Here is a 25,614-nt window from a genome sequence, read left to right as displayed (position 1 = left end):
AGGACTGAATTATAGAAACACCATAAGTATTTTAAATCAAAGATCAGCTATTTTAGGAATTCATAGTAATATCAATCCTATCTTATGTATTAACATTAGCAATCTAAGGTTTTCTCTAGCATGGGGAAATAGAGAAAAAACAATTCACGAGTTAGAAAAAAAAATCTTATTCTAAGCTTAAGATTTTTGTGATTAAAACATAAAATTATTGAGAGTGACATTTCTGTAATACTAATGGATGTGAGAATCATAAATTACAATAGAATGACTTTCTAAAAAACAATATTGAATACATTTTCTTCTTTTACTCTGATGTAACATCACATAGATCCTAACTCTGTATGTAGGTTTTATAGCTGTATTGGGCTGTTATAAGCCATGGCCCTTGAAAATCCTGATCTTTATTCTCTCTGTAAGATACAGAATGAGTTTTAGCACACAAGAGATCATCTGGAAATAAATAGAAGATTTTCATGTTAACAATTTTCCTCTCTTCTGTTACATTCAGTATCTAAGGTTTTCACTTTCTCTTTGTCTGTAAAGAAACTAGATGATGTTTATCTGCTTGAAAACTATCATAACATAATGTACAGTATTATAATAATCTACTACGATAGTACCTTCTGTGTTTCTATGATTTTATTTAAATGCATTAACTTTCCCACAAGGATATATCATTAACTCTGCCCCAACATTTATTAGGAAAAATCATCTACGTTTTCTTGATCAGATTTAAAACTTCATCAATACTTCTACGTGCTTTATGCTATTATATGCCAAAGCAGAATTACAAAACTATGAAGAATATATACTTATAAATTAACATTACATATAATTAACATTAATATAGAGGTTAATGTTATAAACATTTCTTATGTATATATCTCTCTTGTGATAAAGCACTTACTTCCTCTCAAAATAACCCAGTTAATCTTTGAAACTCTTTTGATATGATGTGTTGTGTTATTATACACAGTATATGTAGGGATTAGGTTAAGAAAAAAAAGTCTACTAGAAAAACAAATTTAAGAATTGCTCCCTTCCAATTTTCCTTCCAGTTTAGCCATTACTGAGCCAAAGGTGAAAAGACTGAAAAAATTAAACTTCTTTTCTCTAATTCTACATCCCACTCAACTAGTAGGAGATTTAATTTTTATATACTTGTAAAAATTTGATTCATGTATGAAAATCTAGATTGTCTATGCTTTTCTTTGTTTAGTTCTAAAGAATTTACATTGTGGCCTATTAAGAGCTCTGAGGTGCCTCATTGTGAGTTCAAGTGCAAAAGAGGATCTCTATTTGCATTTGAATTACCGCTATCCTCAAATAACCAATCAAGTAATGTCTCATTTTGAAGGGCAAGTGGGTGGGAAGAAAGAGTAGTAAGTATAAAGTTTATTTTTCACATGAGGTGCCAGATCTTCCCCCACATATGATTTTTCAAACTGGGAAAGAATGGAGGAGTCGGGTGATTATTATACTCCTGGCATTTGGATGAAGACAAGGACATAGCCATGCCAATCATCTTTCCTATTTCATTTCCCAAAAGGGAAAGATCAGTTAGTATGATTATCGTATTTGGTGTGCAGTAATTTTACAGAAAGTATTGATTCTTTTCATTTATTTAAATGTGTACCACATATTATCCCATAAGATTCCACAGTACTATGTTCCATAAAAGTATATAATTTCTCATTTAATAAAAATAAACAATAAGAAAATAAGATACTATATTTTATTTGTCGTCTGATCCTTTAATATTTCAAATATTAACATTAACACTGAATCATAATCAGTGTGCTAAAATTAAAGGCAAAAATAGGTATTTTTGTTTTGCTTTATGTCAGAATAATTGTTGAAATGTTAAGCCTTTTTAAATTTAATGATTGGAAGAAAAAAAATGAAGACCACACTTAATGGAAATCAAAAGAATTTGTAGAATTTGACAATTTTCATGATATAAATACTGCATACATTTTAGCATGTATTAAAATTATATTAATATGCAATATATAGTAAACATGCAGTAAAAGGTTTCTACTGACACCTAATAACCATATCAGCATTTAGTTAACAGAATAACTATATTCGTCTTAGTTATATTGAAAGTGATAATTAATTGAGTTCAATCACTGGCTTCTTAAAAAAAGATTATATAGGTGGTATAATTCAGAGGTAGATTTTCTGTAACTTAACTAAATTGACCCAAATATGGCTATACTTGCATTATTGTAATAGCTAATCAATGAGCAGTTAATAATTGCCATTTGGTCACCATATGGCCAAACTAATTTAGTTATTCCAAGTGACCAAAATAACATAAAGAGCTATTTGTTATTCTATTAAAACCTTAAGTACAAATTGGAGTAACCATGTAACCAATATTCAAACTTGCAATAAAATATATTTCTTATAAGAAAAATATTAAATCTAAATCATATAAATGTTCTGCTCATACCATCTGAGAGCATAATATGGCTACATTCCATACTTGAGTGCCAAATTTGTTGTCTGGCTGCTCTGGGATTAAGGTACATCCAAATAAAAGCATATGCTTGAAATATACAGAAGGCTACAAATACTCAAAATGCACTTTTCTGTAGCTTTGGAAATGAACATGGACTATCTATCAAGAGAACTACAAGGCAGCAGAAGAACTTGAGCATCTATATCTAGCTACCAAATGAAGAGCTCTGTGTGTGTGTGTGTGTGTGTGTGTGTGTGTGTGTGTGTTTCCGTGCTCTTCTTTTTAATCATGGTCATGTAAATCAGCATTGAAAGCCATGTGGGTGATTAAGCTGAGAATCACACCCAAAACTTTCACAATCAGTGCACATATATGGTATTTTGGCTTCTTATATTTCTGACCATCTGTCAAAATGGCAAAAGGCCCAATTCAAAGTTGCCAGATCCTAGCAAGTAGTTTTCAGATGGTTATGGGTTTCAAGGGATATTCTAAATAATAAATAACACTTGTCATTTAAGGATTTCTGGCATTCTAATAAAAAAGAAATCGTATTATACTTCTTTTATGCCAAAGTAAATAGTATATAGATAAACATCATACTTCCTAGTAAGTGAAGTAAGTAAATGGGAACATCTTGAAACAACAACTAAAAATATTACTTCTAGGTTGTTTGAATCATTGTCTTCTTTATATAGAGATTTAAGTGTTTTCCCATTCAGTAATGGATCTATATGAATTGGCCTGATTTGTAATTATATTAACTGGCCTCAACTGGACGTAGGGGTAGGATTTGTGAAGTTCCTGTGTGAAATAGAAAGTCCGGTGACCTGAAAACCAAGGAAATCCTTGTACTTTATTTCTCTTTGCCTTTTATTTTTGGTGCCTTTCAACACCTTACTTAATAGCTCCAACTCTCATTTTATTCATGTTTAAAATTAAGCAACTGAAATAAGTAATTGCTCAAGTCTTTTTAATAGTATTTTTTAAATTCTAGAATGCATAAAATATTCTCTATTCCTCAATGCCCCAATCACAGATCTTCTCTGTGTATCTTTAAAAATGGGCCCCCCTCTTTCCCAATCAGAATTACTTCCTCATTTGTGTTCCCATAGTACTTTGTACATAAATCTATTAGAATACCTAGTACATGATAGTGTAAATTTACGTGTGTTTACGATATCTCTGGTAAACATTTTGAGAGCTCCTCAAGAGCAGACACGTTTTGGCATTCCTAATATTTAACCCAGTGCCCAACATACAGTATCTACTGAATAGTCATGTATTACAGTAAACAGAGACACAAGTATGTGCAACACTAAAACAATAGTAACTTTAGAAAAATAAAAACACACGCACACATTTTATATATATATATTTTCAAATAAACATATATCTTACATATTATATATCACTTATATAATATGTATATACATATATATTATATATGTACACATATAAAATATATGTATATATTACATATATGTATGTACACATATGTAATATATGTATATATTATATATATATGTTTATTTGCAAATTTTGGCACTCTGAAGTGAGCATGACTTGCCCTAATGCACAGGAAAAAAATTTGTCCTATAATCCACTTATAAATGTATGCATCAATGATAGCTTATAAGATTTATCCCTGCCAACATTTAATTTGATTAGGTGAGAATTATTCCATTATTTTAGAAACTAGAACTAATTATTGCTATCTTTTAGATGCTTTCTTCGCAAAGACGTTTATGTCCATCTGTCTTCTTTGTAGACTTTGTCAAAACTTGATGGGTTTCTATTTCAAGACAAGCTTTTGCTACATTCTCATTAGCTGCCATTTACCTCATTCTCTGAACTCTGTCATTTGGTTAGGATCAGTGCATTCACTTCTCATCTTCTGCATGGCATCCAGACCAGAGTGCTCCTAAGCCCTGTCGTCAGACCCAGGTGGCCTCACTTGGCCTTACCTTCTCACACGTAGACATTATAGATTTACTCTGTTCAGCTTTTTTAAAAAAGTATCACTCTAGTACACAGACCTAAAAGGACAGTAATTCTTAATACTCTGTAACATGGTTAAGGGCAATAAGTGGTAGGGCTGGAATTGGAACCTAGATCTTGCCTTTTTGACTTCACAGCCTTCCTTCTATTAGTTGTTTTCAACTGACCCATTTGATCGTTCTACAGTTTTCTGGAGTATTGACAAGCTCCTATGTGTGGTATTGCCTGAGCTTACTCATTTGATATCTGGCAACATTAGATTCCAAAGTGAGAAACAGAAATCTGGTGTCTCTAAGATCCATGCAGAGCATACTTTGAGAATGAGCCTTGTGAGACTATAGTATCCAAAGCATTCTGTATTTCATGTAGGCAGAGTTTAAGATGTGAGACCAAAGAACGACACTAATTGTTGGATAAAATAATAACATTTGGATGTTTCCAAATGATTTTCTTAAAAAATGTAATTAATAAATGGAACTGGGCTTTCATTTCCTAAATAAATATTTCATACAGTGATTGCACAAGACTTTCTTTGCATTTTGCACAACTGAAAGTTGGTCAAACATGTTGAATATGCAGCAATAATGAGATCTGTCATCCGAAATGGTAATTTTGCTTGAAGTCATGATTTCTTTAGAGTCCTTGTTATTTAAATAAATGCACTTATCCTCATGCTAGGCTTGATGCATTTTATTTTTACTTTACTTTTTAAAAATGGCAACAATTTAAAGAGAATTTTGTAGGATAAATTATGAGGATCTTATTGTACAGCACATCTTTTTAGTCTCACTAAATCTTTCTGAACATATATAATCCATATCTGTATAGAAATTGTAGAATTTTTTTTCAAAAAAGCACAGAAAGCATGAATCTAATTTGAAGTTGGCTCAGTATCTGAAATGAAATATGAGAAAAACAAAAGTATGCAGTTAAAACTAGAACTAAACTTTAGCTGAAAACTTTGGGGTTTTTTGAAAAGGAAATGTCAAAATTGCAAGTAAGCAAAAAATTATTTAATCTACACAATGTCACTTTAAACAAATAGTTATTTAAAAAAATAAAGATGATGAAGAAGAAAACAAATTACAAAAGACAATTGAGTATCTTTCCAGAGATTTTAGTTATCCTAGAAGAGAGATGCCCCTTATTTTTATACCCATGAAGCTAACTTCATAACATTGCACAAAATTTGTTTAAGAAAAAAAATAAGCCTCATGGACTGTGGCATATAATTTTCCAATGTGTTATTTCTCAAAATAGTAACATCTTAAAATCTATACAGTAAGCTTCAGATTATTTCCAAACAAGGGCCATGGTCAGAATAAATTAGTAGAGAAACTTCTTTGATTCTTCTATAAGAAATTATGTTGGGAATATTAAATGCTTGGCATACAAATATTTAAAGTAGACAAATGGTTATCTAAATTGACCTTTAAGTGGATACTAATATTTTTGTTATACAAATATAAAAAGAAACTCACCTAGGGTTTCTACTTTTAATAAAATTATAGAAAAAGCAATTTATATATAAATGTATTCTAGTGTCTCTAAAGTGGAAAAGAATTGTGTAGTTCAACAATGCATCCACTTTAAGCAAGTCCAAGACATTCTATGAGCTTGTGGAATGATATTCAAGATTTTGCTGAAATGGATTTCTACAAAGCCCTTGTTCACTTTTCCCCATGTGCGTGTGTGTGTGTTTGTGTGCACGCACAATTTTAAAGAGATTTAATCACAATGAGTCTGATTAATATACTTTCCTCTGATCAAAATGCTATTTAGCAAGAGTTGGATATTTGATAGCCAGTTATCTATGCTGGACCTTTTTCTTTGTATGGGGAAATGCGCATTTTGCCAAAATTAAATGGAAATCAAATATCAAGAATATGTGAGTAAGGTAAGGTATGAGATTTAGTGAGTTCCAAAGCTATAAATAAATTACGGTTGTGGTCTGAAATTCATTCCTACTGCTTATTCTCTATACATTAGGCCAGAAGTTTCACTCTAGATACTTATTGAGGGCAGGGCTGGATTAGACTCCAGAAAAATCAGGGACACCGGGTGGTCTGATTCAAATGAGCAGCTCCAGGTCATTTTTCATACATTAATTAAAAAAATAATCAACTTAAAGAGACTTTGTCATGGCCTAGATATTGCTCTAAATACTTAACACATGTGAACTTGTTTAAGTTTCCTACCAAGTATATGACGAAGGTCACATTATATAACCCATTTTACAGAGGAGGAAGTGTTAAGTAACTTGCTCATATCCGTCTAGTTGTTAAGTGGCAGAGCTGAGCTTCAAACCCAGGCAGCGAGGTTTTCCCAAAAGAAATGCTTGAGAAAACTATTAATATCCATTTAAAGGTCAATTTTAGATATGCATTTGTTTAAATAATATTTGTATGCTAAGCATTTAATATTCCTAACATGATTTCTTACAGAAGAATCAAAGAAGTTTTTCTACTCAATTATTCTGACCATGGCCCTTCTTTGGAAATAATCTGAAGCTTATTGTAGAGATTTTAGGATGTTACTCTTTTGAGAAATAACACATTGAAAAATTATACATGACACACAGTAAATTAGGCTTATGTCTTTTTTCTTAATAAATTGTTGTGCAGTGTCATGAGGTTAGCTGCATGGGCACTTCTTTTGGGAAAGCCCCACTGCCTGGGTTTGAAACTCAGCTTTGCCACTTAACATCTATATGGCCATGAGCAAGTTACACTAATCTCATTCTTAGATTAGGTTAATGATGCCCAAATTTTCTTCTTTAGTGAAGGGATTACAATAGGAGCCTCATAGATTCTACTCAGCAGAATGGAGGTGTTCATTTGACCTGAGACATGCTGAAAAGTGGTTAGTAATTCCAAAGAAAACAAGTAGCAAGGATTTAATAAATTCAGGACTCACGAGCCTTTTCTAGAGCTGCCTTTTCCTTGCATCGACACCTTCTCATGTGGCTGCGTGTCATCAGCACAATCTTTTACATTACTTCTCACAATTTCAAATGTGTAGCAGACATTCCAATGTACCTCAAATTGTGCCCATTTTAGGAATCCAGACAATTCTAGGGCTAGAATATGGTGCTTTTGGCCAAGTCATTCGACTTTGATAAACTATAGTTTACCATCTGCAAAATGGGGATAATGGGAGCAACTACATCATCACCTTTTTTTGTGGATCAAAGGAGAGACCATAGGTAAAGAACCTCAAAATGATAAGCATGCAATACTATTTACATGAGGACATTTCCATGAAGTGAAAATGTTTGCATGGAGCCACCAGGCTAGAAAGAAACATGGAGAAAATAGCTTGTGGTCTATTTTCTGAGCTGCGGAATGAACTCATGTCTACGTCCTAAAGGAAAACACCAGTTCCAGGAGGCAGCCTGTGAAAACACAGGGCTCACTCAGTTTTATGTGGGGGCAACATGTAGCATGACTTAGAGGACAGAAGAATTTCCTCATTGCTTTAAAACAGAGAGGGCAATAGGAAGCCCAGAAACTCTTGGGAATCTCAAGGCTGGGCAGAGGGTAATCATGCCCTTGGTGTGGACATTGGCTTTTCTTACTGAGACAGAGGCTGTTGATCATAGGAAGACTGCACCTTCCAGGGATTTTAAGTACCAAAAGGGAAATGTGGAGGAAGAAGGGAAGGAATGAAAATACATTAGTGTGAAGTACACAGAAGACTCTTCTCTGGGTTTTCTAGAAATAGTAAGTTGAAACCTTGAGGGAAGCAAGCTGAAATCCTTTTTGTAAATGCACATACACGTGCACACATTCAACAGTGACCCTATTAATACCTACTTTGAGGCTTATAAAGGAAACTTGGGTTATATTGGGTATTAATTTTGTCATTCTAACTACATTATAATGTCTTCAAATGGAAACCTATTTTATGAAAAGCCTCTAGTACATAGCCCAACATGTAGATAATTGATCATTATTTTCCCACTCTCTGCTTTGCATAATTAGTGATCCTAGAACCACCTCTGGACTTAGGTGAATCTCCCAGTAATATGTTATCATCTTTGGCTTTCTTAAGGTTGATTTTTTATTGTGTATTTTGTACACCTCTGATCAATTGTTGAGGAACAAATGTTTCAGGTTCTTCCTCAACCTCTCACCCTCAGCTTTCTAACCTGTTTCTTTATCATTTTGGTAGAGTTTCTTTTTGCTTTTATACAATCAAATAATTTTTTTCTATATTATATAATATGTGGTCTAACATAAATGTCTCTAATGTTGTATAAAAAAATTCTTGAACACAGAAATTTCCAAAACAAACAAATGAATGTGTAAGGTTTGTATGGATAAATTCTATTTTATTTTTATTAGGCTGAAATAATTAAAATAAAAATTTTGAGCTGAACGTATATAAAAATGCTTACATAAGTAATATTTTTGGGTTTTTTTCTATGTGAAAAATTATGATAGAACTTTTCAAATGCCTTGGCAAATATTCACTGGGGTGGAGGGGGAATATGACACAATTAGAAATAATTGTCTTCCAAGACTTTTTCTCTAAACACTGGGAAGAATTATAATATTATGAATTTTAAGTGTAATGAAATCCATAAGAGTAAAATTTTAAAAGAGAAGGACAAAGAAAAAGAGGAGGAGGAACAGGCAGAGAAGGAATTAGAGGATTTCATATACAAAAGCTGTTTAAGATCTATATATCACACATTTCCATAATGTTATGACAATTGTTTTATAGGATCACATGTTGTCAAGAGAATTCAAAACCTGCTTTTTCTTTGTTTGATTGTATATTTAAAAACTCAATATTTTTGCTGGGATTTTTCAGACCGTAAAAAAATGCTAAAACTCTTTCCCTACTGGAATGCCTCTGCTTAACCCATTTTTCCACATCGTTTCTTCCTGCATTTATAACTGGATCACACCAAACCAGAATACGCCCCACAGTACATCCAAGAAATATAGTGATAACATAGGTTCACCCATATCTTTGTTACTTCGTTGGCCTTAGTTTTCGGTTGTGCCTGCTCCCCCTCCCCTTTGTTGGCAAATAGATCAATTTGAGGTGTCTGCTTTATTTCTCACAAGCATATGTAAGCATTTATTTATGGGTTTTCTCTTAATGCATTCCATATTAGAAAAGGCCAAGAGTACAACATTTCTTTAAAAATTCAAATTTCTTGAGAAACAAGGAGGAGGTGAGGGGGAGGGAGTGTTAACTTGGCAGACTGTGTTTAAAATATTTTGCAAGAGGAGCCCCCTGAGGAGCTGTCCATTAAACTCCCACCATTTTGCTGTGAGTAGTGAATGTTTTTCCTGGCTCTGAATTTATGTGATTCTTAAATGTTCTCACAGGTTGAAACAAAAAAGAAATAACTGAATGTATACTTGACTATTCATGACTAAATTATCTCTATTACAAAGAGAATTTGTTTCTTGCTTGAACTTCATACTTCCTTTTATTTTTCTTAGAGAAAGCATAATATGTGGATAAGTTTTAACACTAGTCCTCTAAGAATATCAGAAGGAACATTACATTTATGCCACGATTTTTTTCTCTTGTCTGCATTTGCCTGATTTTGGAATGCTATTCACAGTCGCAGGAAAGCAGTTACGTCTTTGAAAAGCACAAAATAAGTTCTGTTCACTGAGTGGGTAATTGTTCAAGGTCATCCATTTATTGTCTTTGTCTTGATTGTTTGAATTAGTAGCTAATAATGGTGCTGAAATGTGAATGAATTATTAGCAATGGGGCATATTTTGGGGAGTGTCAGGAAATATTACAGGGCAATTAAGGTTATCCAATAGCAAAGCTGTGTTCCCAGCAGATGTCTTGTAATTACTGTGTTTAAGGAGTGTAAGGCTTAAACTAAGATCACAGCTTTTATATTGTCTGCCTTTAGAAGTCATATTTGGAATTTATTCAGTTTATTCTCCTGCCCTTTCCCTTTTGTTCTGATTCTGTCACTTACATTTTCATTTAAACATAGTCTTTTTATGAATTAAAATAAGCATCAGCAGATGGTATGCAGTATAGATGTTTATAAAATAGGAAAATGATTGCAGAGACATTTAAAATGACTATTGATAAATAATTTATATTGGTATTATTTGTTACTCACTTTTTAATTTCTGGAATTCAAATATTTTTAAATCTCAAATAGTTTTACAACCTGGCATTTATGAAAGTGTTGCCCCAATTTATTCATACTTACCAGGGTGGTAAAAATCATTCAAGAAATGTTGAGTTACATATAATCTGGAAGCTTCTAAGTTTTAAAGGCAACACTCATCACGCACTTAATTTCTTCTTTCAACATTGACCTGTCACAATTGTTTTTGCTTAAGTTTATAAAATATATTAAAATAAGTGGAGTAAAAATTGTTATGTCTCTAATAATAAGTATTTTTGATTTGTAGATAGAGCTTTAGGAAACAGCATTGCATGCATTGTTCACATCTGCTGTGAGTATACTTGACACAGCTGCTGTGGAGAGATGCTTGAAAAACATACTGTAAAATACACTCGGTTTCCTCTTATTGACATATTTAGCAGAACAAGGCTAATTGGACTATTCCAAGAAAGTATTCATGATCAAATCTGAAAGTTATGTATTTGACCAACTCATAAATTATTAGAGGACAAAGAGAATGGGTAGAAGGGGGAGTACCTAGCAAAATGTCCTTATTTGTAGATTGCTATCTCTCCTGAACTATGTAGAAATTTTAAAAGAACTAAAAAGAAAATAAATAAAGAATGAGCATTAAGGTAAAAAAAGTTGCATTAAAATCTACAGGTCTCTAGCTTACAATTATTAAGACTTTCTCAGTTTTGTATTCTCCATAGAATTGAATAGAGTATCTTGCTAATAAAAATGCCGCTATTAATGACACCTATGAGACCTTGGATTTTCATATTGTATTTAATTTCAACATATTTGGGAAATACTAATTAGGGCTTTGCTAATAATTTTTGAATAAATAATTTTAAACATAAGTTTTCTAGAACTTTTGGAATAATTTTATGAGTCATTGGAAGCCTTAAAACAATTGGTTGCTGAGTCTTGAATTTCTCCTTATAAATGGCAAAGCATGAAAACATTTTATAGTTAGAACATTTTGGTCACTATCTTTGATAGACTCATTATGAATATTAACAGTAAATAGGCATACATATTTATGCAATTTTAAAATATTTTGTTTAAAATTCAACAAGCAATTCTTGCATACTTACTCTTTGTAGGCATTGTGATAAACATTCACAGAAGTATGCCTCTGAGTAAGACACAGATTCTCCTCTCAAGGAAAAAGGGAATTTTGTTTTGTGGACCAGATAGGTGTAAGGTACATACTGTGACCCAAAACAAAATGTTGCTAGTGTTATAATAAAAACACAGTGCACAGTGGCAACACAGGAGGAAAAATGATATGTCAGTGCAGGTGATTGGAGAAGTTTTCCTGGGCCTTTAGCGTTTTGTGTATGAAAAATATAGGAAATAAGTTAGGTCAAAGAGGGAAGAGCAAATGATAAGAACTCTGGGCCAAGAAATAGACTTTGGGGACTTGGGGGAAAGGGTGGGAGGGGGTTGAGGGATAAAAGACTACACATTGGAGGCTGGGTGTGGTGGCTCACGCCTGTAATGCTAGCACTTTGGGAGGCCAAGGCGGGTGGATCATGAGGTCAGGAGTTCGAGACCAGCCTGGCCAAGATGGTGAAACCCTGTCTCTACTAAAAAATACAAAAATTAGCCGGACGTCGTGGCGGGCACCTATAATCCCAGCTACTCTATTAAGGAGGCTAAGGCAGGAGAATCGCTTGAACGCGGGAGGCGGAGTTTGCAGTGAGCTGAGATCATGCCTGCTTGGGTGACGGGTATACCACCAAAGTCTCAGAAATCACCACTAAAGAACTTATCCATTTAACCAAACACCACCTGTTCCCCAGAAACCTATTGAAATTAAAAAAAGAGAAATGGATGGAAGTGTAAAGGGATTTTCTTATTTAGAGATGAGAAAATAATCTTTTATTGCTAGGATGTAGATTTATAACATTGATTAATAAAGAAATAAACTTTAGTTAGGTTGGAGTTAGACTAGATAGGGCCTTAAATGTCACACAGAGGAGTTTAACGTGATCAATCAGTAGCTGTTTTGGGCTTTTGAACAAGAAAGTGAATGACCAGATCTGTGATTAGGAGATAATTTTGGAAACTCTGTGAAAGATGGAATTAAAGGGAGAGATTGGTGACAGAAAAATCAGCAGGAACCTTATTGCAATAGCTCAGTTTAGTGACAAAAGAGTCTTCGAAACCAGTAATTGTGTACTTTACCATTTTTTTGTTTTTGCTCATTTTATCTTCTCTGTCCTCCTCCACCCCATTGCTGTCAATAAGCCAAGAACAACAAGAAAAAAATCTCAAAAAATAATATGTGTTAGTTTTTAAAAATTCAATTAATAACTCAAAATAATAATAAAGACTCTGGCCCCCAGGGACAAAAGAGGAAGAGGGGACACTGAAGTGTAATTTAAACACAAATTTTGATATAATTTTATTGAAAGGAGGGAGATAATAGAAATAAAACTTTTACCAAAATAAAATAGAAAAAGATCCCTTTCTCTTTCTTCAGGCTTCATATTATGAAATAATATGTATCACTGATACCAATGACTTATTTTAATGCAAAATTAAAATTAGCACTTTTGTACCATGATACCAAATTCTCTCCACTCCTCTCTCCCGCCTCTCAATAAAATTGTATCAGAATTTGTATTTAAATTACCACTTCAGTCTCCACCCCTCAACTTTTTAAAAGTTGTGTTATATTGCTCACTTCTGAACCAAGTCATTTACTAAGATTTGCACCCTTACCCAAATAACTCTGTTTGTCCTGGAGTTAATACTCGTCTCTTCTTTTTCATAAATTGCTACATTCCAAACAATAAAATACCTATGGAGATTGTTTTGTTTATGTTTGCTTATGGTCAGTCTCACCAGGTAACGTGTCATGAATTCATTGGTTCCTTTTTTGTTTCCTGGAGACATTCATTCCTTAGTCTTCATGCTCTCAATAGCCTTGGGGTTTCTAGACTTGAAGAATGGCTGATGTCTTAGGATTTCCCTTCAACATTATTCCAGGAATTCTTTCCAACCTCTCCTATGTTGTAATCATTTTTCATTAATCCTATGTCTTATTTATTCCATTATTTTGGTGATGTATATCTTCCCACAGAAGGGTGTATCACAAATACATATTTTTAGATCTAACCTATCTGTAAGTTGCTTTACTTAATCTTTGTCTTCTGATTTTTTAAATGGCGCATAGAATTCTAGGTTCGAATTAATTTTCTTTCAGAAGTCTAAATGTTGTAACTCCCATATGTGATCTTCTTTATCTTTGTAGAAGTTTTTAGCATCAAATATTTATACGCATTGTGCAATTTCAGAATGATATACTTTTGAATATGTTTTTATTCATTTATTATGTTGACTCTTCAGTGTGCGTTTTTCTTTATTTAGCAAATATTATTGGATATTGTCAATATGCTAGATACTAGATGTTAGGGAAAAAAGCGATCTATATTCTTAAGTTCTCGGAAATTTCATTCAATTATTTCATGTATTATTTTTAAGATTCAATGGCTGTGGGATGTAAAGAGATCCCCAGAGAAAGTATAGAGTGGGAAGAAGACCTTGAAGACAACAATAAGAGGAAAGGAAAATCATCAATTAGAGGCTGACAGAAAATATCAGGTAAGTAAGATGAGACTCATTCATTTACTCAGACACTCATCCAACCTCACTCTTGGGAGCCTGTGGTTTCTGTTGCACATGGCTCCTGCAGTTCATGGAAGTGAGCCACTTCCCTGTTGCTCTCTCCCTTGGGCAACAGCAGAGTGCCTGTGGTCATGGTGTGCTCACTTGGCCCCTTGGCCCATCTCTAGCTCAACCCTAGGGATAGTGGCTAGTCCGTATATCTGTATTCCCATATTTCTTAACATTATTTTACTGCTGGTTGCAAATCCATCATTACTTCAAACCTCTGTTACAGTTAAAAAAATTCTCATAAACTTCTTTGTTCAAATTACCATGTGTTTTTCCTCTTTTGATTGTATCCTAACTGAATCACTGGATAAATATAGATCAAATTATAAACATGTATAAAATTATTATACCCCCCAGATTGTATTAATGTTAGTTATCTTTGGATATATTGTCATTATATTGCTTATCTGCATATTCTAAGTCCTTACAATAAAAATATATGTTTGTGATAAGAAAACTATCAATATACTTTTCTTAATCCCCCCAAAAATTGTTTTTTATCCACCTGTAGACCGTAAAGAATGACCTGCAATTAGCTGCAATTACTCAGTATGATTTAATTTGGCTCTTTGTGCCTGTTCAAATACTGTGTGATGAACTTAGAGATAAATAACCAACAGAAAACCCAGAGTTTTGGTACCATTTCCAGTACAAATTCATGATCCAAAGTAATTTACTGATGCATTAATGTTCATGGAACATTGCAAGAAATTATTTTCAGAAGGAAGGCAGGTACACAATAGAAGTGTTAGGGTTTCAGCTTTCCCATTACATGGAATAATCTTCCTTGTCTAAAACTTTATTGGTTTCCACATCTAATGTATACTTACAGAGATCGGAGGGAGGATTATTTAAACCTTTTTGACATCCGAATTTGAATTTTAGTTGACATCTTATAAAAATCAGACAGTGTATTGATCAGAAGTAATCTAATTGGAAAAGGTCCATCATTTTAAAATTTAACTTCTCTTGATATTTGTTTATGTGTACTGGATCACAGGAATTCTGAAATGAAAATGCTCTTACTTCAATAGAGAACCTTAGGTAAGCTAGGTAGTTACTCTAAAGGCCAGTAGAAGGGCTAGAGAACACACAGTGAAACTAGAGTAGTTCTCTTAAAGTTTGATTTAGACTATAAAGTGGTTTCTAAAAATTGCAATTTTCTTTCTCTCAGAAAATACATAATTTTCACCTTTAACTTGATTCAAAGTGAACTTGCAGTTATAGCTTTGACATTAGTAAAATCCTGCACTACTATTATTTTTAAAGCACTATTGCAAAAACCTAATACATACCATATTCTATATTTTATTTTGCAATAAAATAGAAAATTTCATCATATGCATTTAATTGTTTCACTATTTCTCAAAATAATAGTTTCACATAATTTTAAAGTATAACTGTAGTATTTTAGCAGTTAAATCTTGCCTTTCCTGGTTCAACCTAAAATTTCTGCCCTGGAAAAACAATTTAGCAGGTTTTTATCAGGGTACTAGATGGTAGCCTTAGAATGAAGCAAATGTGTGTACTAGGAATAAAACACAATGCTTTAAGAATTAGAAATGTTACACACAATTAAAATTATACGACACAGAAAAAGGACTAAATCAACTTTGTTTAACATATCATTGTGTAATATTATGTATGAAATATATAGGCTTGGTATGGAAAACCAGGTAGACAACTCAAGTTTATTTTATGAAGTATTGTCAAACATGAGCTGCTCTTGAGAATATTGAAACTCAGATTGGAAGCATTGCCATAGAGACTACATACTTGATAGGAACAGTTTTCTTTTCTTCTTTTAAATTTGATTAGTAATTTTGATATTTTCAACTTCATGACATCAGAAAAGTCATTCAAAATATTCATGAAGATATTAGAATTCCTTCTTCTGGAATAGGAATACATTTGTTTTATTTTCAGCCTTAAGTAGCTCATTTTTAGTTATTGGTCTGATTTTCCTAAATTTAGGATAATAATATCTTGCCCAACCCGTTGTCATAATAGAAAAGATCATTTTATGTACGATTTTGGTTAGCTTCTGCTTTGCTTTGTCAAATTTAGAACCACTTGAACATCGTGGTTTCTAAATTTAGTCAAACCCTTTGAGCTTTAAGTTCCGTTTGGTGCTGGCTGAACATGAACTGCTGCTTTGAAAAAAAAAAATCTCTTGGCACTATCAGAATCTAGATGTGTGCACTGCACAGACCTCCTCTTATTTAAAAGAAATACATTTACTTTTATTTGAAAGTTGGGAGCTCCAAGAGGATAAATAATAAAATGAGAAACTTGAAAGAAATAGGTCATATTTTGAAACAGCTCTCAAGCAGAATTAGGCCTTTGGGTTTAGGGCATAATATTATTTAAAAGAGAGAGAGAGATCCATTTTAGTTATTTTAAAATGTAGTGATTTAATTTATCTCAGGAAGTTAAAGCAAACTCTGTCCATTATGTTGCCATTAGTTTGGTGTTACTAAGAAGGATCTTGTTGAAGTATTTTATTTTTCATTAAAGACAACTTATTTTCCACAGTGTAAGGGATAATCAGAATATACATCCCTCAAAGTCAGTGGGTTAATTTTCTTTTTCACACTTGTACAACAAATTTAATATAGAATGATAATTAAAATTAACATTTATGGCTGGGCGCGGTGGCTCACACCTGTAATCCCAGCAGTTTGGGAGGCCAAGGTGGGTGGATCACCTGAGGTCAGGAGTCTAAGACCAGCCTGGCCAACATGGTAAAACCCCATCTCTACTAAAAATACAAAAATTAGCTAGGTATGATGGCACCCACCTGTAGTCCCAGCTACTCAAGAGGGTGAGACAGGAGAATCGCTTGAACCCGGGAGGCAGATGTTGCAGTGAGCCAAGATAGTCTCATTGCATTCCAGCCTGGGCGACAGAGTGAGAATAAAAAAAGAAAGAAAAGATAAAGAAAGAAAAAGAACATTTACAAGGAGACACATCAGGCAATGTCCTAAGCTTTTTACATGTATTAATTCATTGACTACAACCACCCTTTAAGGTAAGTACTACTATTATTCCCAATTTACAGATGACGAGGCTGAGGCTCCAATGGTGAACTAACTTTCTAAGTATCACACAGATAGTAACACAGGAAGTTGCACAGGAAAAGCCCGGGTCAGAACCAGAGCCATCTGTTAACTCCTACTATGCAGTATCTCAGTAGGCTGGATGAAATCTAAAGGCAACGATGTTCAGGGATCCAAGCTTCCCCTCATTCTGTCCACATCAAGCAAGTTAGCCTGTGTTTATGTAGCAAAGATTTTTTTTTCTCAACTTGTGCACTCACTCTTTAGACACATGTACAGAAAGCTTATGTAAAACCTGCCACACATAATGTTCAAATTGTGACATAACACAAGGTTGTAAGCTCCTAGACATTTTCTAAAGGAATCTTACTTGTCTCTTAAACTGAACATTCTGTCAACTTGCTTGAAACTTTCTGGGAAAACACACACACACACACGCACACACACTTCACATGATTCTTTGTATTTCCAGTCTCAGCACGCTTTTCCTTCCTTGGTAGCTCAAATCTAGTCTGAGCATTCCTAGTTTATGTGTTCATCCTCCTAATATTCTCTATACTATCTCCCTGTATACTTTGATGGCTTCTCCTGCAGGCCTCATGCACAGTTAGTAAGCGCTGGTTGTAACTAAATGAATAAATAAAGGAATTGCTGTAACACAGAGAGCTGCTGTTCCTGAGAGATGACTCTGTAAACACAAATAGGAGAGAATATTATGTAGACAGACTTCTGAAGGTAGATACATTTTTCCTTTTGTCTGAGAATAACCGAAAATCTGGTTAGAGAAATGCCCAGAAAAGTAATCTTTTCTCTATGCTTACTGCCCCCTTGTAAGATAAATTCAGAGTGGTCCCCTAAAGAGTTGGGAGGATTAAACTGAAATGCCACCGAGATCCTATCTGAAAACACTTTGGGATAACATCTCCAACTCTAATGAGCCTCTTTACTGGCAGCAAACAAGACAGAACATTTAGATATTTACGGTTTTACAGCAGGTTGGACCTTATGGGTAAAATTTCCTAAATCATACTTTCCTTTGTTATTTTAGTTTTAGTTTATTACTCTTAGGTTTCCTTCATAAGGATGCTAGAGAGCCAAGAGACTTGTGAGCCCTATGGAAAGAAATTGTTCAATACCAACCAGCCCTTCCCCAAAAAGAGGTAGTCATTTTCTTTTTTTTTTTTTTTTTTTTTTTTGTATTTAAGACCTCACTTGTAGCATTTACTGTACCTTATTATAGTGCAGCCATAATATTGGGTATTCAATAAATGTTGTATTGAATTGGATTGAATATTTTAGCTCTTACCTTAAAACATCTTTCTTATAATAACAAACTGAGCGAAAAGTGCACAAATGGTCTCCATTTTATGTTGGATTATACATGACATTTCTAGAAAGTGAAAAATGTAGGGAATTGCAGGGGCAATAATTTGTAGAGTGTTGGAGATAGAAATATCAACAAAATGATATACTCCAAGCTCATCCACTACTTAATGGTGGGTAGTCGGGTTCTATTCTGTGTCTTTAAGTTATTGTCACTGCCCCGTCATAAATTATAGTGACATACACTGTAGCTATTTCTTACATTCTTCTGTAGCAGAGTAAGCAGAATTACCAATTTCACATTTTCTGTGCAGTTCCCTGTAGATGGGATTTTTTTAAAAAATGGGAGTTTGAATGAGAATAAAGGGTAGAAGGGCTATAACAATCCAAAATAAATAAATTTGTAAAACTCTATCATCATGCATTTATTTTCCCATGTGCTCTGGTGTGTAAATTCTTTTTTCCCTACATAGATACCTGACAGAGAGTATAAATGCTTATGTATCTTTAAAACAGCCACTATTCCAATACAAGAGAAGAATAAAACTAAAATGTTGGTATATGACTGCAGCCAGAAAAATCAAGAAATCTGCCTCTCCGTACTCCAGATTAGCTTGAAATTTTCTGTCTTCCTTTTCTCTTTTGGAACTCTAATTTTCTTTTTTTAAATTGGAGCATACGAATTTTGCAGAAGTACTTATTATTAGCTCTTCTCCCCAGGTTTTGTTTGTTTCCGAAAAATTAGGTTTTCTTGGAAATTTGCTTTAGTGAGTAAACCATATTTAGAATATTATCTTGCTCAAAGTAGACACTCAAAATGTATTAAATAAATTAATTAATGTGTTTTACTTCATGTAAATGCACCTATTTGATTATATAGCTTTGAATAAGAATATTTCAAAGAGAGATTGTAAAGAGAGGGATCACGTTTGAAATCCCTTTCAGCTCTAAGCTCCTTCTTTGCCATCCTTTTTGGGTCATCTTGTCTAAAACTTCAAAATTAGTATCTGAATGTAGCATGAAGCTACCCTAATCGCTACACAGCAAAAAGGAAAAAATATAACTCATAGAATGTGATGAAAACTATTTGAAGTATATTAAATATAAAAAATATTTGGCGGAATATACACAAAACCAAATAGTGTTTACCTGGAGAGGGTGTGATGGGAAAGTCTGGGCAGAATTTAGTTTCTTCCACTAGATTATAAGTTTTATACAGCAAAGTCATGTCAGTTTTGTTTTCTATTGCGTGTCAAACTGCTAATATGGGGTTCAACCCATGGTACGTGTTCAAGAAATATTGATTAAATGATATTATATTCATTTTTCTTCTGTATACGTTTTTACAAAGAAAAAATATTCCTTTTCTAATCAGAAAAATAAACAATGAAGTTTTATACACAACTATGCAATATAGCATGTTATTGAACCTCTGTAAACATTTGTTGAGTGACTGAAACCAAGAAAAGAGCATGAAGTTAGTTGGGCAGACTGTGAAACATGAGCCACTGTTCTTTAGCAGCATGAAAACCACACCTTTTTCATCAGGATAAAACTGAACACCTAACACAGGCATGTCCAGGCCACCTGTATCATGGCTCTTCCCAGTGTTTCCCGTCATTAGGCTGATGCTAAAGAGGCCAGAACTTTCCAGTGGGAGCTTATTTGACATATCTCTAGTCCACTTCAAATGTATCTCTAACTCCAGGTATTCACTTTCCTTCTTCTACAGACTTAGAGAAAGAAGTGTCATTTTCTATCTCAAAAGCTCACGACTCCACCTATGCCTGGGATCCAGTCCCCATGGTCCTGCTCCAGGGCCTGATTCCACCAAGCTGCCCTCTTGTTTCTGGAATAGAACTCCTTACCATGGCTGTCCCCATCCATTCCACAACTGTGCATGACTCATGTCTTCTAAGAATAAAAAATCAAACCTCCAGCACCCAAGGAGCTGATCAAGCCACTGCCCCTTTAATAACTTCCCATCGCCTTCCAAAGGTAAATTATTCACTGAAAATCTGTGTGGCATTTGAAATCTCTGGGGAAGCTGGTGAGGTGGAATGGATAGCGATTTTGAAGTAGCCTACACACCAGCAAGGTACCATCCAATAGGTTTGGCTGGACTTCTGCTCCTTGGCTACTGCTGCTGATTCCCACTCCCAGCTCTGACTGTTGCATTCGCCTCATGAAGCTCTTTGTTGTCTCCAATGGGGACACAGTATTTAGCCTTGTCATTCCCCTGTTGTCTGTGACCAGCCATAACCTTCTCATGGCTGTTTTTATGACTACATGACAGAGTTTTTTTCAAGTTTTACATTACTATAAATTCAGACAAGGTTTTTTTGTTTCCTGGTCACCCACTTTCTCCTTAAATCTTATGCTTCAGTTTCTGCTTCCACCATTTAATAAAACATCTCTCACCAAGAGATGATTAAGAAACTCTTACTTGTGAAACAATGGTTTTCTTCAATTTCATTCTACTTCTCTTCTCTGGATTATACATTACTATAGACTAGAGATCACAAACTGGCACCCTGTGGACCAAATCAAGATAGCGATGTATTTTCTATAAGGATATTGTTTTTAAAAAATGTATTTATTTTGAAGTCAGTTACTTTATATGCGTCACATGCATTTCACTTTGCCTTTGTCCCGTGCCTTCTTATTACTTTAGACTTGGCTTGCTGCAATATTTGCTTGACCGCTCAAAAGATTCAACTTTGCATCTCTTAGATGATTCTCTCCTTTGAGCTACTACTCTACTCTCTTTGTTGTTTTTAACTACCTTTAGGATCACTCTTTCTTTTTCTTCTCTCTCAAGTTCTTCCAATTCTGCTTCCTCATCCCATCTTTGAGATATACTTTATAAAGATTTGCTCATAGTCTTTGTTTTTTCTCTAACCACACTCACTTCCTTGGTAATTTTGCTCAGTCTTATACTCTCAATTGTCACCTTTACCTAGTGAATTCCAAGAATCCACCTGTCTCCTCCTGACTGCCTGTGGGTTCTAGTGTGCATTGTACATCTTCAGCAACAGTTCTGAAAACCACTTAAATTTAGTATATATAAGTCAATATTTTTCTTGTAGCCCTAAAACCTACTCTTTTTCCAACATACCTTTCTGGTTATTACTAACCTCCTAATTGCCTAGATTAAAAATGTCAATTATTACTATTATCTCTCTCTGATGTTTCTTTATTGTCAAGTTCTATTTATTTCCATCTATCATATTTCTTTATCCTGATTTTCACTTCCCTTATATGATGCTCATGAAAAATCAGCTTGATGGTGCTTCCAATAGAGTGAAATTTTTTTAATTACACAAAATAGTGCACATCTAATATCCAGTATTTTCCTAGACATACTACTGTTACTCTTTTTTAATATATGGTCTTTTAAAGATGGTATCTTATGTTTACAAGGTTCACCTTTCTTCCCCTTGATGAGTATCATGAAGTCTCATTTTCCACACCTGAGTGTCTCACAGACCCACCTCTCCTTCTTATAGAGACATTCTCAAAGAACATTTTACACATGCATGTACAAAGGGAAGCCTGTAATTTTGACCTGGTAAGGAATGGGTGAGTTGCTGATCACCCTTTCTTTTTGTAATTCAGTTTAAGAAACAAGCTTCATTTTAAATTCCAATTCTATAGTCATATTTTCTACAATATTCATTATTTCATTCTTTCAACAAGTTAATATATTAACTTTTATTCCTAAACCAATTATTTTTTCCTTATTCATTTTATAACTCATTTCCAGATTAAACTTTCTGAAGCCTAGTTCCACTAAGTTTCCCCTACTATTCAAAAATGTAACAACGGTTTCCTCTTGTATATAAAATATAATGTTCAACTCCAGTGTAAGGCATTCAATTCTTTCCACAACCTGAACCCAGACTTCTTTTCCAACCTGATTTTCCCATGTACATGTGTCACACCCTTCAGCTAAACCAAAACTTTCACCTTCCACCCTGTGGTGGATAGGCTATGTGGTGGCCCCCCGTGATCCCCATGTCCTGACATTTATGGCCTTGAATAGTACTTTCCCCTGAGTATGACCATGACCTGTGACTTGCTTCTAACCAATAGGATACAGCAAACAAGACAGGAGGAATGTGATTATATATTTATGATTACGTAGAGAAGATGGTGTGATCATCTTGTTAAAGTTTATTTTTTCCTGGCTGGATTTAAAGAACTATACTGCCATGTTGTAGGCTGTATGTTGGGTGACCATTGTGACAAGGAACTTAGGGTGGCCTCTAGGAGCTGAGGATGGTCTCCAGTTGAACATCAACAAGACACTGAAATTCTCTGTCCTTTAACTGCAAGGAACTAAATTTTGCCAACAGAAATGAATCTTTCTCCAGTTGAGTTTCAGATGAGACTGCACTTCCTGGCAAATCCTTTTTGCAATCTTGTTCACCCTAAATAGAGGACTCACCTAAGCCCTTCCCAGACGCCAGATCCACAGAAATTTTAAGGTAATAAATGTGTGTTATATTAAACTGGAAATTAGTGATAATTTCTTATTCTGCAATAGAAAACTACTACTCACCTTTTGCTTTTGCATTATGTCTGAAAAGTCTTTCTCTATATGATCATATATTTTAACTCTACCATATATTATAACTCAATGCCAATTACTCCCAGAAGTATCCTTATGTCTTGGGAAGCAATCTATCCCATCTCTCAACTCCAACATCACCTTACTGGATCTGCTTCTAAGAACATACTTCTTTTACATTTTTATTATGGGTGCTTATTTTCTCTTTTAGACCATAACCTTCTAAAAGGCAGAATTTTATTTGATTCATCTTTAAAAACAAGGGATCCAACACATTGCTTTGAATATGTTAATAGCTCAATAAATACTTTAACTAAATAAAATTTTACAAAATATTTGAGCCTAAATATTTCGGTGCTGGGAAGATTAAAATATATGCTAACTTTCTGTTTTATACAATGACAAGCTTAGTGGGCAATTGATCACACTAGTAAATACTGCAGAGAAATAGACTCATACTTCTAATTATTTATTTTTTCAAAATCTGCTCAAACTCCTTTGCATTGTGAAATATAAGAAGTTTTTCTAAAGGAATGATATAAATACATAGTATTAGAAAAAATTAGAAATTAATTTTTATGTAAAAAATAATAGTTTTCTAAAGGTTTTACAAGGGCCTTACTATTAAAATAAAAGGAAAGCAGTTTAACCTTATTTCTCCATGGTCTACAGTATTTGTCTTCTATTGATAATGAACACTATCTGCTACACTCATAACTGTCGTTTGCATTGGGAGAATGATTTTGATTAACATACATAAGAGCATAAAATAAAAATTTAACCTTTTTTAGTTCTTCAAAAACATCTATAAAAATAGTAAGTGAAATGAAAGCAATTTTCTATTAACAGGAAGATAGTCTAGGGCTGAGTTTATGCTTTGTGGAGCATCCATGTTGTATGTGAAAGGTAGCTGCACTTTCATAAGAATTGCTGAATAGTAAAGAGAATTGGAATAATATTTAATACTACATATGGTAATACCATTAAAATATAAGCAGATTTATACATGTTTTCTCCTAGGAATGTGTCTTCATGTACTAGTTTTCTGTCTATATTGAGAAGTCATGATTATTATATCCTTATTCCACACTAATTAGCTCATTTCCTAATAGCAGTAAGTGCCAGTGTATCAGAGATATAAGATTGTTCTGAAAACTGCTTAGATGTAATGGAGACTCAGGACACTTTTCTAAATTTTCATTTATTCAAATATTATGTATTTATAGAACTATGGTTTTTAAAAATAACATTTTTAGATCTGTACTATATAACCCTGGTAGAACCAGTATCACACCAAATGTGTTCGATAAACACCTCTAAATTGCTAAGAGTAAGAAGAAAATGATCTTTTGTGATAAGAGATTTAAAAATGGTAGTCTATTTCAAAAATATCAAAAATAAAAGAAGGAATAAAAGCTTCACAATAAATTAATGCTTTACTCTCTAATACACTTCCTTTAAATATAAAACATTCCATTTAGCATTCAGAAACTGCTATTGAATCAGTCTACATCAAAAACATATTCACTCACTACAATTTGTGTTGTCATTTTGGAATATTACTTTAAAGCATGAGTCACAAAGCATGTGAAGTGCTATTGTCAAAAAAGTCATAACATACGTTATTTAAAGGAACACATTAAATTCTGCATTATTGTAAATACACTTTTCATAATGCTGTTTGCTAAAATACTTTAAAAAATCTACAAATTTACTTTCAATAGCTTTTCATTGAATAGGAGATTTTTAAAGCATATACTCCGATTTTGTGCTTCTCTGCAAGGTGATAATTTCAAGATTATCATTATAATGAGTACATTCTTTAAAATTTAAATGTTTTAAATTCAATATGCCTATAATTTTCTGTGAATCTGCACACATAAGTATCCACACGTAATTCTTATGAATATAGACTTCATCTCCTTTCCCCACCTATATCCACTTTCCTGCAGAACAGCTAGAGTAAGCCATTTAAAATGAAACCCAGATTATGCCATTCTGCTACTTAAAACACTCCCATATCTCTCCATAACACTTAGGATAAACCAAATTACTTGGCTGCTCAGCACCCTACTTGATTGGTCCCTGCCTCAGCCTCTCTAATGTCAATGCCTATCATTCTTCCTTAGTTCAGGGTGTGATAGCTATACTGGTAACATTCTGGCCCTTGAATGTCCTTGAATATCTGAAGATTTACCTCTGCATTATGGTCACAGCTGCTCCCCCTTTATCTTCTTATGCTTATTTCCTTCTTGACACGCAAATCTTAGCTTATATGTCACCATCTCAGAGAAGTCTTTGTAGGTCACTAACTCAAAAGTAGCTGCCATCTTCCAAGAGTTGCCCATAATGTCACCCCTGCTTAATTTTCATCTGAGCT

At 33.7% G+C, this 25,614-nt stretch overlaps 2 long non-coding RNA genes across 2 annotated transcripts in view; one reads left to right on the top strand and one right to left on the bottom strand.

Annotated features, from left to right (window-relative positions):
- LOC129458035 (uncharacterized) lies at nucleotides 1-25,614 on the bottom strand. Its single transcript, XR_008649512.1, has 3 exons — nucleotides 25,432-25,614; nucleotides 15,106-15,284; nucleotides 1-410 (listed from the first exon to the last, which is right to left on the bottom strand). It is a non-coding gene; the product is annotated as an uncharacterized lncRNA (long non-coding RNA).
- LOC129458034 (uncharacterized) overlaps nucleotides 22,819-25,614 on the top strand; it is a 56,080-nt gene continuing 53,284 nt past the window's right edge. Inside the window, exon 1 of the long non-coding RNA XR_008649511.1 lies at nucleotides 22,819-23,151. This is a non-coding gene — a long non-coding RNA (uncharacterized lncRNA). The remainder of the gene's footprint in view (nucleotides 23,152-25,614) is intronic.

This window comes from Symphalangus syndactylus, chromosome 19 (genome assembly GCF_028878055.3).
Source record: "Symphalangus syndactylus isolate Jambi chromosome 19, NHGRI_mSymSyn1-v2.1_pri, whole genome shotgun sequence".
Classification (NCBI taxonomy): domain Eukaryota; kingdom Metazoa; phylum Chordata; class Mammalia; order Primates; family Hylobatidae; genus Symphalangus; species Symphalangus syndactylus.
The sequence above is the reverse complement of the archived record's forward strand: the minus strand, read 5'-3'. Positions and strand labels throughout refer to the sequence as shown.